Genomic DNA, 20,185 nt, shown 5'->3' on the forward strand with positions numbered 1-20,185 from the left:
AGCTAGGCTGAATAAATATAAATGGAGCACATACATAATATACATACATAGTACATAATCCAGCATACATAATATACATACACCTCCCTCCCCCCTATACGCTCATAGCAAAGTCTTGAGCGGACCTTTTCTTCTGGATCCGTTCTGAGCGTCGAGGGACTTCATCACTGGGAAGGGTATGGGACTCAACACTGGTGGCGGGGCCAGCAGAAGGCAGTGTTACGGGGCGGAGAAAACGGCGGTTCCTCCACCACACGCGACCACTGGGTAACCGCACCTGGTAGTCCCGTGACCTGCCGAGACCCATGACTACGCCTACTTTGTCCCAACGTAGGGAGGTCGGGTCCTGAACACGGACTTGGGTGCCGACACTCAACCTGGGGAGAGAACTGGCGTGGTCGTTGTAGCGGGCGACGACGTCCTGAACACGTTCGGCGGCTCGGCGATCACAATCCTCTGTCTTGGCCTGCCATTCCTTGGAGAAGGATTGAGGGTGAGCAGGGACACAAGAACGAAGGGGGCGCCCATACAAAACCTGGGCAGGGGAGCGTCCGGTGTAGTTAGGTGTGTTGCGGAGTTGAAGAAGGCCCCGGTCGAAGGCCTCGCAGTCAATATTCCCAGAAGGGGCCACCTTAAGGATGAGGTGCTTCAAGGATTTGACAGCAGCCTCAGCGTGGCCGTTGGACTGCGGGTAATGGGGCGATGACAACACATGCCGGACTCCCCATCGGTCAAGGAACGCAGCAAAGTCCCGGCTTGTGAACTGAGGCCCTCCGTCGGTTCGCAGGCGTACAGGAACGCCCACGTCACGGAAGTAGTGGCGGAACTTGCTGATGGTGGCGGCAGACGTCGTGTCATTACCGCCCTTGATGACAACCGGCCAACCAGAGAGACGGTCGACGATAACCAGGAAGGACTTTCCTGACACACAGAAAAAGTCGGCCGACACAGACTCAAAGGGGCGGGTGGGGTTGTCGTCACTCATGAAGGGTACCTGCTGCTGGCTGGGTTGTAATACGTGGCGGGGCTTACACACCTGGACAGCATTGGAGATGTCGGGGTCGATGCCAGGCCGGAACACAGTCTGTCGTGCACGTCGTTTGGTGGCCTCAGCTCCACGGTGACTGTCGTGAAGGCGAGCCAGGGCGTGGGGACGTGATGCAGCAGGGACAACTACCGAAGGAGAGGTGTCACTGGCCAGAGGTAGGGGTAGGGCGGCAGCAGGGTAGTTGCTGCTCCCTTCATGCACCCTGTTGGCGTAATTTACCTCGAGAATCGGTGTTGGGAAGTCCTGGGAGATGATGGCCAACTCTTGACAATGTCTGTAGGACAGCAAGGGAGTCGGGACACCATTATGCACGTCAATCCAGGCCTGACACGACCTGTTGCCAAAGGTGACATGTGCATAGAGTGAACCCAGGGCTGGGGCCATCTGTGAACCATCTGCCATAAAGCGGAGGTCCTCGGGAGGCGGTCCTAGATCGCTTGGAGAGAGCCCCAAGCATCGCAAATGCTGGGGACCGATGACTGTAGCATCAGCGCCGGTGTCGGGCAACATCTGGAGACGGGATGACACACTGCGGTAGGTCACAATGACACTGATGTACTGGGGAACTTTGGTCCTGGGATGCGAGGAGTACACCCTCCTAAAATGGGTCGGGCTTTGTCCAGGGTCGTCGTGCCTCTGATTTGGCGACTGTGGGCGGCCCTCACTGGTAGAAGGGCGCCGAAGCTTCCGCCGACGCTGTCCCTTGGGTTCGTGGGTAGGGCAACACTTGTCATAGTGGCCCAGACGACCGCACACATTGCACTGGACGCGTTTGGCTGGGCACCGTACTGTGAGTGACCAGTGGCCCTTACGGTCACAACTGTCGCAGGTAGACTCAGCAGCTGGACATACCTGTGTTCCGTGCTGCTTACCACAGTTGTTGCAAAATGAACCGGGCGTGGACGTGGTGGGCGAAGGCGTAGGAGCAGACTTCTTGTCCTTCTTGTACCGGGAAACAGCGCGTACAGCTGTAGGGGGAGCTCGGATGGCAGAGGTGGCACACCTGGCAGCCTCATAGGAGCGACATATCGTCAACACATCCTGAAGAGAAGAGGAAGAGTCGAGGGAGGTGAGGCGTTGGACAAGTTCCTCGTCCTTAACACCCATCAGGATCACCTGCTTCAACTGGGTCTCCTCGCACTGCTGGTGGTGGCCTAAACATATATCTACCTCTTCCGAGGCTCTCTTAAGACGTACATAAAAAGCGTCAAAAGACTCACCCTCCATCTGTCTGCAGCTAAACAATTCCCTCCTGCGCAGAGCTTCATTCTGCTGTCCTTTGATGTGCCGTTGTAGAACGTCCAGTACCTCCTCTACAGACAGCGAAGAGGTTGGGGGTACCTGCAACGTATGTTCTAAGACACGCTGAACTTCCAAGGACAGGCACATACGCAGCTGGATGAGTTGTTTAGGCTGTGACAAACTCTGGAGATCCACCATTGTAGCATAATCAGCCCACCGCCGCCGCCATTCGCGAAAAGTCTGGAAATTTACATCAGGCTCCAAGATGGGCGGCGTTTGAGCTGCTGCTTTAGGTGGGGCTGGGGGGCGTGAAGGAAGCATGGATGAGGTATCTGAACCATTCAGTACCGAGGCAGTGTTAGAGCCAGGGGCTTGGTTAACAGTGAGGCGAGATATCAAGGCTTCAAACCGTGCACTGTCTTCCATTCTCCGTTGGTGGTCTCGTTCTGCCTCTGCTTGCCTTCTGTGCTCATCCGCCAAACGTCTGTGAGCTTCATCCTCGCGTCTCTCATCTCTCATAAACTTCATTAAGGCAATTATCTCTGGAGATAACGCTGAATGTTGAGGTGAAGGGCTGCGCGATGTTGTGGGAGCTGGGCCGGCCTGGTCATCCATCTCTGGGGGACTATCATCCGCTTGACTCATCCAGGCGCTGGGTCCACGGCTACGTAAGGCATGAGACATAACTACTTTATCTGTGTACTGTGTCTTAAATCAGTGTTGACCGGTCAGCCCGTCGTATCAACAAGATTTCAGACAAAAAAATTTAATTAAATACACAGATAAGTAGGTTATATATATAAAATATATATAATGAAGCCGCGCGGTCAGCAAGTGTTAGTACATGTATGTGTGTGTGTCCCAGGCAGGCAGAGCGTCTCGCCCCAGCTGTGAGGGGGGGTGGAGGCGGCGCTGTGAGGGAGGGGGGTGGAGACAGGAGTAGCTCAGTCGCTCTCTGTAAACGGTCAGAGGAGGGTGCGCTGAGCTCTACACCCCACAAATGCCCAGAACATGCCGTATACCTTGGAAATCCGTTCGAACAAGGTCACACATGAATGGCACGAAACACACAATGCACTAAACACTTCACAGAAAATCACTGTCACTGACACTGCTCAAAGTTGCGAAATTCTTCGAGGGATGACGCGGGGTTGACCCAAGGCGGGGATCCATCAGCCGGCTTTCCACAAACTTGCACTAATCACTCGTAATAATCCAGTAAAACTACGCACTGCGCCATGTTAGATGTTCTGGGTAATAAGTTCTATATACAGGAGAGAACACAAACACCTGTATAGTTTTGTAGGTTCGGTTTACTGGATAAGAGTATGTACACAGAGGTGGGTAGCACTGCTCCCTAGCTAAGGTCCTGGTCAACTACCATAGACGACGTATGGCAAGTGATACATTAGCAGCTTCCATACGTCGCCAGGCACATTAATTAAGCGTGTGGGATATGGTAATAACATTGCCACACGCTGCTAGCTAGGCTGAATAAATATAAATGGAGCACATACATAATATACATACATAGTACATAATCCAGCATACATAATATACATACAACTACTACTACTTTTTTATTTTTTTATTTTGTTTTTATAACGTGGCCTCCAGCCTCCCCAACAGCCACACCTTCGACGCCATTTTATTACCTTAATATTAAATATCCTAATACATAAGTAGCTATCCTAGCTGTGTTGAGTTAGTTGAGCCGCAGATATATGCGGCATTCAGTGACTGTTGCCTCATAGTCAATATCTGCAGCTGTTGTCGGCTTTGGGGCCGAAGTTCTCGTTCCCCTGAGGCAGAACAAAGCCGACCGAAGGAGAGACAAGGACAGTCGACATCTCATCCAGGCTGTAACATAACTTCTGGGCTGCTGCTTCTGTTCGGAGATCAACTCTGCGAGTCTGGCTTAGAAACATCTTGCACTTGGTCCCATCCCACCAGAGGTTGTGAACACTAGAGGAGTGAAGCTGCCTTGATCAACGTTCTGAATTCTCTCCCCATATGCCCTTATCTTGTAGTTCTCGTTCCTCCTGTGTGCAGCATCGAGAGCGAAGTTACGGTGACATGCGGCCATGGGATAAAAAATCCTGATGTCGAAAAAGGCTCGCTGTCCCCGCGTCCAGAATCCTCGAGCACTGACGTCAACACGGGCTTCGTTGGATGTGTTTGAAGTCCTATGTTGGAAGATCTCACCGTCCAATGGAAGGAGGGTCGGTTCTACCATGACATCACGGCAGATTTCCTTCAACATATTTGCTGTGAGATCCCTTACTTCGTCGTGCCTCATGCATATGAAGCCCCCTTTCTTGCACTCCATGGCGTGATCGACGTTATAGGAAGAGCCACACACGCATTGGAAGGGTAAAGCTTCTACTGGCCTACCGTACCTTAGAGCATTGGCATCTGTAAATTCTTGTTTATTGAGACTGAAACCATTTGCCCTTATCGGTAACGTAGTTAACCAGTTCGAGGCGCCCACCTCCTGCGCTATAGCTACTTTTTTTTTTCAAATTCTCTGGTGCTTGCAGCAACAGTTGCTGCAACTTATACCCTTTGGCCGTGCTGTTGTTCTTTCGTAATGAACCTTCGACTCTTGTTTACTTCACTGGTATCCACCTACCCTGTTGCGTTCTGAGCTATTATGTGGTCCGTGAGGGCTGCCGTTAGCTTAACTGAGTTTTGATGTTCGGTGGCAGCAATCTCCTCTGGATTGGTTAGTCCCATTCCTCCCAGTCTCGGTGGTAGTGCAAGGAGTGATCTCTCTGCTGGGGTTAGGTGAAGATGTTTCACTAATTTGGGAATGAACTTGACGCTGATAGCTTCTTCCAGAGGGTGGAGGAGGGGTCCGATATCAGGGATAGTACGCATCAGGTAGTTCTAACGATGCTTGACTCCATGGGTGAATGCAGCAAAGGCCGCATGTGGCTCTTTGTTAGCAATCTCAGACAGAGCTTGGATTTCCCTAACCCACTCATTCACCTTTCCTGCTACGTACTGGGTCATGACGTTCGTTGTGCCAATTACTGCGCCTAGGTGTGTTTGGCCATCCTTTGTTATTTTGACATCACTTCCACTTTCGCTTGACCACTTGACCTCACTACTACTACTACTACTACTACTACTACTACATTTTCGCCTCTCAGGCCCCAATGTGGGTCAGTAACATGTGCCCGGGTGGACTTATCCCTGTAAGACCTAATCAGTTGAAATAACCTGGAGGCTAATCTGCAGGTGATCCTATATTTCGAACACTGCCTTTATATTTTACACAGATGTAGAAAAAGATGAATCATAGTCAGAAACATTCGAACATTTTCCAAGAATTTCTTTTAGACCGTTAGTTATATATTTTGTAACTGATCTATTGGATATATATATATATATATATATATATATATATATATATATATATATATATATATATATATATATATATATATATATATATATATATATAGAGTGAGTGTGTGTTTAGATAAAAGAGAAGATGATCCACTAGTCTCAATTAGTCTAAGTGCAATGTAATGTTTGTCACATTTAATCACAAATTTATGTCAGTTTTTGTAGATTTATTGTTACTCATTAATCCGCCAGCTCCACAAAGACTCCAATGAAAATAAGCTTATAATGGCTTTCATGGTCAATCCTAAGTCAAATCGACTTACTGTTTCCCATTGTTTGAATACCTTCACTGTGCTGTACAGTATACAGTATGTTGTTTGTTTGTCTGCACTGTCTATGTTTATTGTATACCTATACGACGGCTTGACTCTCTCTCTCTCTCTCTCTCTCTCTCTCTCTCTCTCTCTCTCTCTCTCTCTCTCTCTCTCTCTCTCTCTCTCTCTCTCTCTCTCTCTCTCTCTCTCTCTCTTATATATATATATATATATATATATATATATATATATATATATATATATATATATATATATATATATATATATTTCATGTAAATCCACAATGACAACGTGGTACTCCGTTGTTTCCATCTTCCTGTGTGATTTTTATCAATATATATATATATATATATATATATATATATATATATATATATATATATATATATATATATATATATATATATATATATATATATATATATATATATATATATATATATATATACTAGGTCTATTTTCTTGTTTAAATCAATATATCCATAAATCACATGAGATGCATGAATTGTGTTTGTGCAGTAAAGCGCACCAGTGTTTTCATAGTAATCGGAAATGATGAGGAAAACATAAATCTGCATGATAATATTATGTTAGCGAACATAATATTAATCATGGCTCATTCTTCTTCCATTATTATTATTATTATTATTTTTATTTCCTTTTAATCATTCATTTTCAAACAGGATTTTTATAGCGAGCAGTATTATGAATTTCAATGAACATGAATAGAAAAAAATATTAAAACATTTAACCAGAACATTACTCGTCTGGGTTGAGAGATGAGAAAGTAATCAGCAGGGAGCCAAAAATGTATTGTTCCAAGTTAGGCTGATGAATGATTCAGAGTTTATCCCAACATGAAAAAGCCAATCGATTTCGGCTTCGGTGCGAGTGGAAAGTAATTGGTAGCCTCAGCATCAAAGCTAACAGAGAGGTGAAATTTCTGACTCGCACAGCTGAATAAAACGACTCTTTTTAATGAGAAACCCAAAGAGTCTGTTCTGTATCTACTGGAGGGGAGAGGGGGAATGAATCTGATGGTCGGAGACTCGAGCTAAAGATTCGAAACATCATAGGTTCGAACCGAAGCCATAAAAGGATATGGGCCCGAAGAGAAGAGGGTTTAAAGATTTATGGCTCGTATGACGAAGCCCCATTGATTCGTGGTTTGATTACAGGGATTTCGTGGCTCTTGATTCATATATGTCCAAAGACTCACATGTTAAAATTTGATGTTTCAGTTTCGTGCTGCAAAGATTTTAAGTTTCACTGGTAGTATGAGAAGATTCGCTAACTCATGTTCAATGTCTTAAAGTCAAGTTTTATATCCAAAATTCATTTGTTCATGCCTTGTTTGTCAAGATTCAGTGATTCATGGTTTCAAATGCTAAGGTTAAATTGGTTCATGGTTTGCATTTCAAGACAGTGTTTCATCACTCTCATTTACACCATTATATTATTTGTTCATGGTTCGTATGTTAAGATTTAGTGGCTACTGGTTCGTATGCTAAGACTCTTTGGTTCTTGTTTTACATCAAAGATTCAGTGTTTCTGAATTTACATAGCAAGATTCATGTTGATGGTTTGCATGACATGATTCATTGGTTCATGGTTTGTGTATCAAGATACTGTAGTTAGTGTTTCTTCTGCCAAGATTATCACTGCATGTATCGTATACCAAGATTCGTTGGTTCACCTGCTAGCCTTCACCTGTTCTTTGATCTCTTACAAGAGTTCACTTCCTCGTGGTTCTGAGACAAAAACTCGCTGGATGTTGGCTCGTTTGCTACATTTCATTAACACCAGTTTCTGACATGGAAAATAACTCCTCCCCTCTCTGTTTTCGGGTGTGTAGGGGGGGGGGGTCTGAAATTAACTCCCTTGGGATTAAAAATTAAAGTAACCTAAAGTCGATCCAGAGTCAGACAAAGGGACAAATACAGACAAAAAAATAGTTACAGAGAGAGAGAGAGAGAGAGAGAGAGAGAGAGAGAGAGAGAGAGAGAAGAAAAAATATAAACTATAGACAGACAAACGAAGAGAAATAAACAGTGATAAAGAGATTTGGTAAGGCCGTGGGCAGAGAGAGAGAAGAGAGTACCAGCTTGAACTGAGGCAATAAAGGGTAAGAGAAACTCTCACCTTGAACAATGAAACAAAAACAGTGAAGTGTCTGTTAACCGTGACTCTGATAGAGAAAGTTCGGATAAAAGAATGCATCGCCCACCGGCAAAGAATTCGCAATAACGAGTTGTTTTCGAATGGCCCGGCGTATATGAACCATGCTTCGTATCTCTTGAGAACTGTGCCTCGTAACTAGCAAGATTCGTACCTCGTGTAAACCAGGTTTATCTACCATGCTTTTCAATTGTATATAAACTGCTCTAATAAGAATAATGCTTCGTATCTTGTACTGTACTCGCCATGGCTCGTACAAGACCTCATGCTTTGCAATTTGTGTGAACCGTTCTTTATGCAGTAACTCGTGTGAATGATGCATCCTACCCTGTGTCCCCGGTGTTCTGTTCTGTACGTTGTATGAAGTGTCTTGTATGTCCGACCTTCGTCAGTATCATTAACTGTTTTGTAACCTTTTGTATTACTTGTGATTTATACTTTGAAAAGCTTCTTCTTTTTCTTACCTTGTATGACCAGCGCCTTGTAACTCATATAAACTTTACCCAATCTCATATTTGGCCACTGTTTCATGCCTTTCATTGTATTTCGTTCTTTAAATGAACCAGGTAAAACTGTATAGGGGTGAATTCCAACTGGGTGTATATCTGAATCATTTCTTATATCATATATGAACCATGTTTTGAAAATTACATGAAAAATTCGAACTCCGTGCGATATTTTTTTAGCATACAATATATGAATTATGCTTTGAACCATGAATGAATGGTATTCGAATCGTGTATGAATTGTGTTTAGAATCTTTTATGAATTATTTACTAAATATTAAATGGTCCCTTTTCACATCTTGTAATAACCGTTCTTCGAATCTTATATGAAACGTCGAGCCTTGTGCAAATTGTACACCGATATGTTCGAAGGTTGGATGAACTATGCTTTGAAATTTACATGGGACGTTCCAAGCTGTAGGGCCGATGTTTCATATCATGAATGAAACTTGCTTCGGACCTTGAATGATCTGTGCACTGATCTTATTATGAATCTTGTTTCGAAAGGTGCATGAACATTGTTTAGAAACTTGTGTGAATCATGCATGGCTCATGTATGAACCATACTACGTACAATACCTTGTCTTAACCATGACTAGTACTCGTATGTAAGAGGGAGACGATCTCCGCAGTTTTATAACCACAACTCACGCTGCATTAAAAAATCAGAAATTCATTAGTGCGTACACGGTTCAGTGATGCTAGAAAGAAAATGAAAACGGTTAGGATTAATTCAATTAGTTTCATAAATGGAAAAATCTTGTAGAATTTCTAGACCAGGCGGAAACCGGCGGTGACTCGAGTTAGTGGGTGAGGCAGTTGGAAGACCAGAGGGAAAAAAACAACACGAGGCAGTTGTATTGGATTACGTTATAATAATAATAATAATAATAATAATAATAATAATAATAATAATAAAAATGTTTATATTGATAATTTTCATACCATAAACACAGTATCCACAAATAATAGAATTATACGAAAAAGTATACAATAAAGCAGTATTTCTTGCCGTCTGTTGACAATTCATAGAATCGTAGTTGGTGATATAAATGTTTAGTGTACTGTACTCTACTCTACTGTGAACATCTTATTGACAACACACTCTGCATGACTAATTTTGTTTTGTTATTCTAATGCATGCCGGAACATGACAGTATTTGGTGTCAACTGAAATAAAATTTTGGTTAATATATTTGCATGAAAATGTATACTGATTTTTATAAGCGATCTTATATTTCCTGTTGCCACTACACATAGTTGCACATATTCTCATATAATTATTCAGCTTGTTTATGTCGTATAATTATTATGTACTTAAAAGTAAAGCTTACCATACACTATTCATTGTATTTACAGCTTTATACTACATACAGCGTATATATATATATATATATATATATATATATATATATATATATATATATATATATATATATATATATATATATATATATATATATATATATATATTGTATGCTTAGTCTAGCTGTCTGTCCATCTATCTAATCTATACAGAAGAGTTCAATAACTTTCAAAATGAACACTGTGACTCCTGTTGCCTCGGTAGGGTTGTCAAAATCCTTCGTTCACTCTGTTATATTGTCTCACATAAAATCATAGAGCCATTTTTTGGAGCGAGTGTTACAGCCACGAAAAAAAAAAACTCAGTCCCCCGACCTGAGACTCATGAACCTGTGAACCCGAGACATCACACATTGTTAGGCCCATAGACGGTGCACAGGGTCGTGTCATGTCTCGGATTCACAGATTCATGAGAGTCAGGGCTCATGGATATCCCGGAACCGAGGACATCCATGACTGAATCTTTTTTTGTTCTGTGTGACCATTTTTATCAATATTAATTCTTCTTGTACTATTTAAAAGTCACTATTTTGCATGAAAGCACTATTATATTTGCTAAGTGATTAAGTCAATAATAGCAATTATTTGTTTGTATAGTGAAATAAAAGATGTACTACCAAAGCAATACATATAGTTCTCATAATGCTGTTGGTTGATATTTTTCTCAACTGGATAGCACTCTGTCGCCTCGCCCCAGGTAGACCCAGCTGCATATCGTGTACCTCGCTTTACAGTTGGGGAAGTAGGGGGTGGTAGAGTGCAGTGCCGTCCACGCTGTATACTCGTGTACCGTATTCTTTTCCAGTGTGTTATATCCTTGTCGTCGGAGACCAACTCCCGTTTCTTCATTGTGTCAGCCATCCGGACACTAATTAGATATGAGCGGCAGCTAAGGACAGGTTTATGAGATGACAGTGTGAGGGTGAAAGACTGGAGTAAGTAGAAGATGAAACACACACACACACACACACACACACACACACACACACACACACACACACACACACACACACACACATACTAACAGTTGTGAAGATGAGTGAAGGCTTGTATTGAGCAGTTCAAAGTTGAGACGAAACTTATTTGCCTGAAGAAAAGGAACTGTCATTGTTAAGTAAAATGAGTTTGACATAACAATATTTACGTTTGTCTTATAAATAATTCTTAAGGGAGTTACACTAATTACTGCCTTCTCTCGCTCTATCAGTCCAAACCTTTTTACTACGTTCTCCTCCGCGCTGAGTCTTAATGAAGCTGCCCGAATACTACTTCGGTATTAAAGTGAATCCAGAGGTTGAAAACATATTAACGAAGCCAATCGAAAGTGCATGACGTCACGCGCGGCCCGAACCACTGTCGTATTGTATTAAGATGACCCAGATGAGTCATTGCGTATTAATACTGAATATACGGCGACGTAGAGTGTTGTAATAACACTGATCAGTCTTTATTTCCTAAACTTGTATGGTAGTAACTTTTGAGTCTATGAATGTACAGTACAGTACCCGGAAATACAGGACGCACGTTTAAGATGTACACCGTAAAGGTAGTGTACATTATTAATGAAAATGGTGATAATAATAATGATAATAAAACAAAACTAATAGTGATAATAGTATTACTGAATTAGTAGTATTCTTAATGAGACTAATAACGATAATTAATTATAATTATGTAGTAATAATAATAATGGACTACTATTGCTACTGCTACTACTAATACTATTTTTTATTTTTTTTAAATAACCTCCAGCCTCCCTCAATAGCCATACCTTCGCCACCATTTTATTACCTTAATATTAAATATCCTAATACATAAGTAGCTATCCTATCTGTGTTGAGTTGGTTGAGCCGCAGATCTATGCGGCATTCAGTGACTCATAGTCATTTCTGCAACTGTTGTCGGCTTTGGGGCCGATGCTCTCTTTCCCCTGTGGCAGAGCAAAGCCGACCGAAGGAGAGACAAGGACAGTCGACATCTCATCCAGGCTGTAACATAACTTCTGGGCTGCTGCTTCTGTTCGGAGATCACCTCCGCGAGTCTGGCGTAGAAGCATCTTGCACTTGGTCCCATCCCACCAGAGGTTGTGAACACTAGAGGAGTGAAGCTGCCTTGATCAACGTTCTGAATTCATTCCCCGTATGCCCTTATCTTGTCGTTCTCGTTCCTCCTGTGTGCAGCATCGAGAGCAAAGTTACGGTGACATGCGGCCATGGGATCAAAAATCCCGATGTCGAAGAAGGCTCGCTGTCCCCACGTCCAGAATCCTCGAGCACTGACGTCCACACGGGCTTCGTTAGAAGTGTTTGAAGTCCTATGTTGGAAGATCTCGCCATCCAGTGGAAGGAGGGTCGGTTCTACCATGACATCACGGCAGATTTCCTTCAACATATTTGCTGTGAGATCCCTTACTTCGTCATGCCTCATGCATATGAATCTCCTTTCTTGCACACCATGGCGTGATCGACGTCATAGGAAGAGCCACACACACATTGGGAGGGCAAACCTATTGGCCTACCGTACCTTAGAGCAATGGCATCTGTAAATTCTTGTTTATTGAGACTGAAACCATTTGCCCTTATCGGTAACGTAGTTAACCAGTTCGAGGGGCCCACCTCCTGGGCTATAGCTACTTTTTTTTCAAATTCTCTGGTACTTGCACCAACAGTTGCTGCAACTTATCACTTTGGCTGTGCTGTCGTTCTCTCATAATGAACCTTCGAATCTTGTTTACTTCACTGGTTTACTACTACTACTACCACTACTTTTTTTTTAAAACGTGGCCTCCAGCCTCCCCCAATAGCCACACCTTCGCCGCCATTTTATTACCTTAAAATTAAATATCCTAATACATAAGTAGCTATCCTAGCTGTGTTGAGCCGCAGATCTATGCGGCATTCAGTGACTGTTGCCTCATAGTCAATATCTGCAACTGTTGTCGGCTTTGGGGCCGATGCTCTCGTTCCCCTGAGGCAAAGCAAAGCAGACCTAAGGAGAGAGAAAGACAGTCGACATCTCATCCAGGCTGTAACATAACTTCTGGGCTGCTGCTTCTGTTCGGATAGCACCTGCTGCTGCTGCTGCTGCTGCTGCTGCTGTTGCTCCCGCTCCTGGAATAATAATATACTGTGCTACCAACAGGTTAAGTTGTTTATACAGATTATGAGTACACATGTGTGTATTATCTAAGCAAACACAGAACAAGGATAGCATTAAACTCACTGTTTGCAATTACTTAGTGTGCAATAGTTTGATGTTTAACATTGAGACTGATGATTACATCACATGCACTTCTGAATATATTTTTAGATACTCACACTAAAAGCTATTATTAATGTTATTCACTGTTAGAATTTGTTTATACTTTTTTTCATAGAAATATAGTTAATATCACATTGAAATATACTTTTGGATATTATCACATAAAGAAATATAATTACATCATATTTACATTATGGTTTAGTTAATTTAAATGTTTACATAAAAACTATTACAAATTATTTATACCGCAAAATATATAAATAAATGAGGTTTACAGTAAAAGTTATATGACAATATTTACACTAAAACATTAAACAAAACATATATAGAGTATAAATACTGTTTGCATTAAGATCTATAAATGATGGTCACAGTGAATTGTATAAGAAGAGACTAATCCCGGATCATCATAAAACTCAGGTGTGTAGGATGTCACAGGTCACTGAGGTAAAGGTCAAGTGTCACCTGCTTATAGTAACTCATCCAACTCAGGTGTGTAGGATGTCACAGGTCACTGAGGTAAAGGTCAAGTGTCACCTGCTTATAGTAACTCATCCAACTCAGGTGTGTGGGATGTCACAGGTCACTGAGGTAAAGGCCAAGTGTCACCTGCTTATAGTAACTCATCCAACTCAGGTGTGTAGGATGTCACAGGTCACTGAGGTAAAGGTCAAGTGTCACCTGCTTATAGTAACTCATCCAACTCAGGTGTGTAGGATGTCACAGGTCACTGAGGTAAAAGGTCAAGTGTCACCTGCTTATAGTAACTCATCCAACTCAGGTGTGTAGGATGTCACAGGTCACTGAGGTAAAAGGTCAAGTGTCACCTGCTTATAGTAACTCATCCAACTCAGGTGTGTAGGACGTCACAGGTCACAGAGGTAAAAGGTCAAGTGTCACCTGCTTATAGTAACTCACCCCAACAATTGGATCCTGACTCAGCCATGTTAATATTGTCAAATCTGTATCTGTATTTTTCTAGCAAAATAAACTGTTTCAATATCATTAACAATTAATCTACTCAAAATGGCTAAAATATATCGACGTGGATATGAACAAGAGTGTACCTATCCTGCCAGACATCAGGTAAACTAGCGTGGTCAGGAATTATTTTATATCACGTTAAACCTGACATTTGAACACCTAAAACACAGAAGAGCAACACCAGATATAAATAATTACCTTAGCCTTTTTTCAACTAAGTCAAATTTATGAACAGTTATGAATAGAATAATTTATGAAAGCTAAGCTGAAAATTATCTTGAAAACGTGCGTGCAAAAAGGTTATATATTTGAGTATATAAATTGGTATTTGGCGATGTTGATGGCATGTTTGTATTGGTTTCTTGTGGTGATGTATATACCAGGAGTGTGTTTTGGTGGTGGTGGTGGTGGTAGTGGTGGTGGTGGTAGTGATGGTGGTGGTGGTGGTGGTGATGGTGATGGTGGTGGTGGTGATGGTGGTGTATATAAATTGGTATTTGGCGATGTTGATGGCATGTTTGTATTGGTTTCTTGTGGTGATGTATATACCAGGAGTGTGTTTTGGTGGTGGTGGTGGTGGGGTAGTGGTGGTAGTGTGGTGGTATAGTGGTGGTGGTAGTGGTGGTGGTGATGGTAGTGGTGGTGGTGGTGGTGATGGTGGTGGGTGGTGTGGTGGTGATGGTGGTGGTGGTGGTGATGGTGGTGGTGGTGGTGGGGCTGACAGGATGGTGTGGTGGTGTAGTGGTGGTGGTGGATGGTGGTGGTGGTGGGTGGTGGGTGGTGGTGATGGTGGTGGTGGTGGTGGTGGTGGTGGGAGATGGTGGTGGTGGTGGTAGTGGTGGTGGTGGTGGTGATGGTGGTGGTGGTGGTGGTGGTGGGGGTGATGGTGGTGGTGGTGGTGGTGATGGTGGTGGTGGTGGTGGGTGGTAGTGATGGTGGTGGTGGTGGGTGATGGTGGTGGTGGTGGTGGTAGTGGTGGTGGTGGTAGTGATGGTGGTGGTGGTGGTGGTGATGGTGATGGTGGTGGTGGTGATGGTGGTGGTGGTGGTGTGTTTCAGGTGTTTGTGGTTTATGACGTTAAGCACTGCACCATAAGGGAGAAGCAGGTGTTTGGGAGAAGGTAGAGTGAATAATGGCTTCGGTTATAAGTTTAGAACGCTTCACCTGACTGACTCACCTGATTTAGAGAAACATTTCCCCATCCCCTGGCCTGTTCACACCACGGCGTCCTCACACGGCCAGGCACACGTTACCACCAACTAACTCGACTCGTGACTAGTTCTTGGATATGTTAGTGAGTTTCCAAGAAGCTGTCCAGTAGAATTTACATATGACCAACTTAATTTAATCAGCCTAGCTAAAACATCAAATGGTGTGTATGTGGGGGGGGGGTCCAGGAAGCATTTGAGGGAGGAAGGTCAGGGACACATTGACCAGATGACACAGTAGGGTAAGAGGTAGTGGTGAAAACATGGCTAGGATTATGTATACTTACTCTCCAGGTCAGGATACATACTCTGAGTGGCTCGCAGGCTGAGTTTTCCTTGTAACTTCAGTTGTAAACATGCGTACGATTGGCTGCCTTAAGTCCAGAACAAGAGTAACACACATATGATACCCAACTTACACTTGGATTCTATCGTAAATAACTACATTCTCTTTACACGAACTAAGGGACAGACTTAACGATCAGAATATACGAGTAAAGATCTGAATCATGGCCCAGGACTCAGAAATATGAATGATAAATGTCTCTTTTCCTTCAACCAGTGGATGAGCCATGGATAAAACCAAGGATAATTTGCACTGTACAATAATATCGCCTTAGTTCAGAAGAATCTTTAAATAGTCAATAGATAAAGTTGAAAATGTCAGGAGTTAAGATAAACCAGACAACGTTAACACGATACTGTTTTGGGGACTGTATCTCTATTGGTGACGTTAACAATGAGTGTGTGCGTGTACGAAGAAGAATATTTAGTGTGTATTCAAATTAATTGCCACGAGGAAGTGTCTACATGGGCATCCATACCTTGCTCATCTGACTCCTAAAATCCTCTTACTTTCACGAAGACAAAACTGCCGAGACTCCTCAGGGCCCATGCGACGCGACAGGTACAACTCCTTTGTCGTTATTACTGAATACCATATATCTTTTTCATGGACAGCTGACGTGCTGGGCCCTAATACCTTATTCAGAGCAATATCAGGTGTGTGGTCTGAAATATAGACGCACTCCGAGGAATTCACGCTGCCGAGAAGCGTCAATACTCCATTCAGGATTCTTGGCCACGAAGTACATCGATATCCGTGTGGAGGTGAAGCACACATGCGGTCGATAACTCTACCAGAGGGGCTGTTGAACTGTTGTGTCCTGCGGATGTGTTACTACAGTTACATTATGTATAATGTACTTAAAACAATTATGATGTATATTAATAAACAAATTACTATCTCTCTCTCTCTCTCTCTCTCTCTCTCTCTCTCTCTCTCTCTCTCTCTCTCTCTCTCTCTCTCTCTCTCTCTCTCTCTCTCTCTCTCTCTCTCCAGTATATGTACAGTCGGCCACAGGAATAAGTAAACACACTGTATCTGTAAGGTCCGAAAATGGTCTGGTAACGTTGAAACTGCTCATCCAGACGCAGAATGAAAATCAGCTCCCCCCCCCACCTGTTATCTCTAACTATTTTCTGTTTCCCCTTCTTTATTCTTCTATTTACTCCTCTTCCTTCCTTTACTAATCCAAACATCAGAAAAAAAAGTAGGGTCAGAGAAAAAGTGGGGGAGGAGGAGGGAGGCAGTACGATAACTGCAATCCCATTCGGCAATATATTACTTGTTATATATAAACACAAGACACTAGTAAAACATTCACAACAACTGTATTTATAACATATATGTAGGGATAAAACATGAATTACAGGTCATTTTGTCTGTTCTGTTCAGGACAGTGTTACCAGATATTTTGTCTCAAACGCGAACCGTAGGTGTATACTTATTCTTGTGGCCGACTGTACTTCTGTACAGTACACAGAGTCAAACCTGGGAATTGAGGGCGCTCTTTACACCTTCTGCGGTGTAGTGTAATGTAAGGTTGGGTCAGTGTGTAAACATGTAAGTGCAACACGTGTCTATGTCAACAAGTGGTTGATGCATTACTTCCTAGAACTGTACAGTAACATCATATCCAATCAGTTAGAGAGGAACGAAGGTGAACTGTAGAGGAAATGTGGTTGGCTGACTACAAAATTAATCAGGTAACGTACATCAATAATCATATCGTCTATTGTAGTGTCAGTAACGATGCGTCATGATGTAATCAGGTTTGGCTCGCTGCTTCGATTTTATTGTACTGTATTCTACTCTACTGTGTTGGAGACTATTCAGAAATATCGGTGATCGGGGCCAGTAGACCGAAAAATTTGTCCGTGGTTCATAATTCTCGGGTGTCCGATGTTGTCATTTGTCAATTGCAATATTTAATATATTTGTAAAAATTTTGTAGGATTGTCTCAAACTATCCGTATTTATGAATCACCCACACATGTCAGGAAGGTCAAGTTGGTGGACTAGCTAAATACTACGCATTGAGAGGTGGAGGTGCTACCACGGGACCACTGAATGTGTGCGTGTGTGTGTGAGAGAGAGAGAAGAAGAGAGAGAGCATATCTGCTATTTGAGGCTGGAGTCAGTACCTAGTAAATAGTACATAGAATACAGTACAGCTGATATAAATTTGCTAGGAATAATTGTCAAGCTTTGGTGGAATATTTGAGAAACAGTGATAGGCCTATGTAGAGATATCCTACTCTGTGGTAGATGCTCGTAGGTATGTTGTCTTGCTGTGGTAAAGTGAGATTAGGATCAGCACCAAATTATGGGCACTACAGTGTTGCAGAAAATAGTGGTGCAAAATTGTTATTGGTTATGGGAATAGTGCCAGACTGATGACGATGATATTGCCCCCAGAACCTGTGAGAGTTGTTCTGGGAATTGTTCCAACTGTGATTGGCCGGTACAGGGAATGGTGCCAGATCACAGTAGAGTCCGCCTGGCAACTATTAATAAGTCTTGTGGTAGGTTTAAGATGATCAAAATGTAGTGAAAGCTTAATTAGTTTTATATCTCACCGAACAAGAGCTAAATTGGTTAATCATAGCAGCATCTAGTGTTAACTTCTGGGTCATAACAACATTGCACACACACACACACACAGTGGCAGTCCTCGTCATTTACACCCAAGTTCTTCATGTAATATTTTTCCTCTACTTTTGTTCAATAGTGAAGGTGTCTATGAGCGTTATTAACTAGTATTACAATGTTTAACCTTTCTCTAGCTAACTCACACTACACCCCTAGTTAACTCTCACACCCTAGTTAACTCTCCCCACCCTCTCTCACACCCTAGTTAACTCTCCACCCTAGTTAACTCTCACACCCCACCACCACCTAGTAACTCTCACACCCTAGTTAACTCTCACACCCTAGTAACTCTCACACCCTAGTTACACACAAAACCACCCCCCACCCCCCACCCCCCCACCCACCCCACCCCACCTCACACCCCTAGTTAACCCCCCACCCACCACACCACCCACACATTCTCACACCCCTAGTTAACTCTCACACCCCTAGTTAACTCTCACACCCCTAGTTAACTCTCACACCCTAGTTAACTCTCACACCCCTAGTGCTCTCACACCTCTAGTTATCTCACCCCTAATTAACTCTCACACACCCCTAGTTAACTCTCCACCCTAGTTAACTCTCACACCCCTAGTTAATTCCCACCCCTAGTTAACTCTCACACCTAGTTAACTCTCACACCTCTACAATTCCCCACCCCTAGTACTCTCACCCCTACGTTGCTCTCACACCTAGTTAACTCTCACACCCCTAATTAATTCCCACCTAGTGCTCTCACACCTCTGAGTTAACTCTCACACCCTAATTGCTCTCACCTCTAGTGCCTCCCTAATTAACTCTCACACCCTAATTAACTCTCACACCCTAGTGCTCTCACACCTAATTGCTCTCACACCCCTAGTGCTCTCACACACCTAGTGCTCTCCCACTAGTGCTCTCACCCTAATTGCTCACACCCCTAGTGCTCCCTCACCCCTAATTAACTCTCCCACTAGTGCTCTCACCCTAATTGCTCTCACACACCCCTAGTTAACTCTCACACCCCTAGTTAACTCTCACACCCCTAGTTGCTCTCACACCCCTAGTTAATTCCCACACCCCTAGTTAGCTCCCCCTAAAATCTTCTGTCGTGTTGCTCGTTAATCCCCCCAACCCCTCCTTTCTTCCCCTCTTGCATTCTCTCCCCCTCGAATCCCTTTTCATTCCTTTATCTCTCTATCTATCTATCCCTTTCTTTTCTCTTTCCCTTCACTACCTATTTTTCTATACCTTTGTCACCTCTCCTTCCCCCGCCTTTTCCCCATCCCTCTCTCCCCTCTCCTTCCATCCCTTTCTCCTCACTCCTCCATCCCTTTCCCCACCCCTCCCCCTTTCCATCCTCCCCTTTCCTTCCTCATCCCTCTCCCCTCTTCCCCACCCATCATCCGTCTCCCCACTACTCCCATCCTTCACCCCTTTCCTTCCCCTCTCTTTCACCCATTCCACCACATTCCTCTCATTCCCCCTCTTTTACCCTCTCCTCCCCACCCCTTTCCCCCTCTTCACCCTCTTCTCCACCATCCCTCTCCTCCCTATCCCTCTCCCCCTCTCCTCTCCCATCCCTCTCGTTATCCCTCCCTTCTCTCCGTCCTCCTTTCACAGGTAAATGAAAAGGTCCGGCAAACCGAAACGGTCCAATCAATTCCTTAATAGCCCCTAAATCATGGAGCAGGGACACGACACACCCATCTATCCCGCCGTCCTCCACCCCGCTACCTCCAGCCTAG

This window comes from Homarus americanus, unplaced genomic scaffold (assembly GCF_018991925.1).
Source record: "Homarus americanus isolate GMGI-L3 unplaced genomic scaffold, GMGI_Hamer_2.0 scaffold5831, whole genome shotgun sequence".
Classification (NCBI taxonomy): Eukaryota; Metazoa; Arthropoda; class Malacostraca; order Decapoda; family Nephropidae; genus Homarus; species Homarus americanus.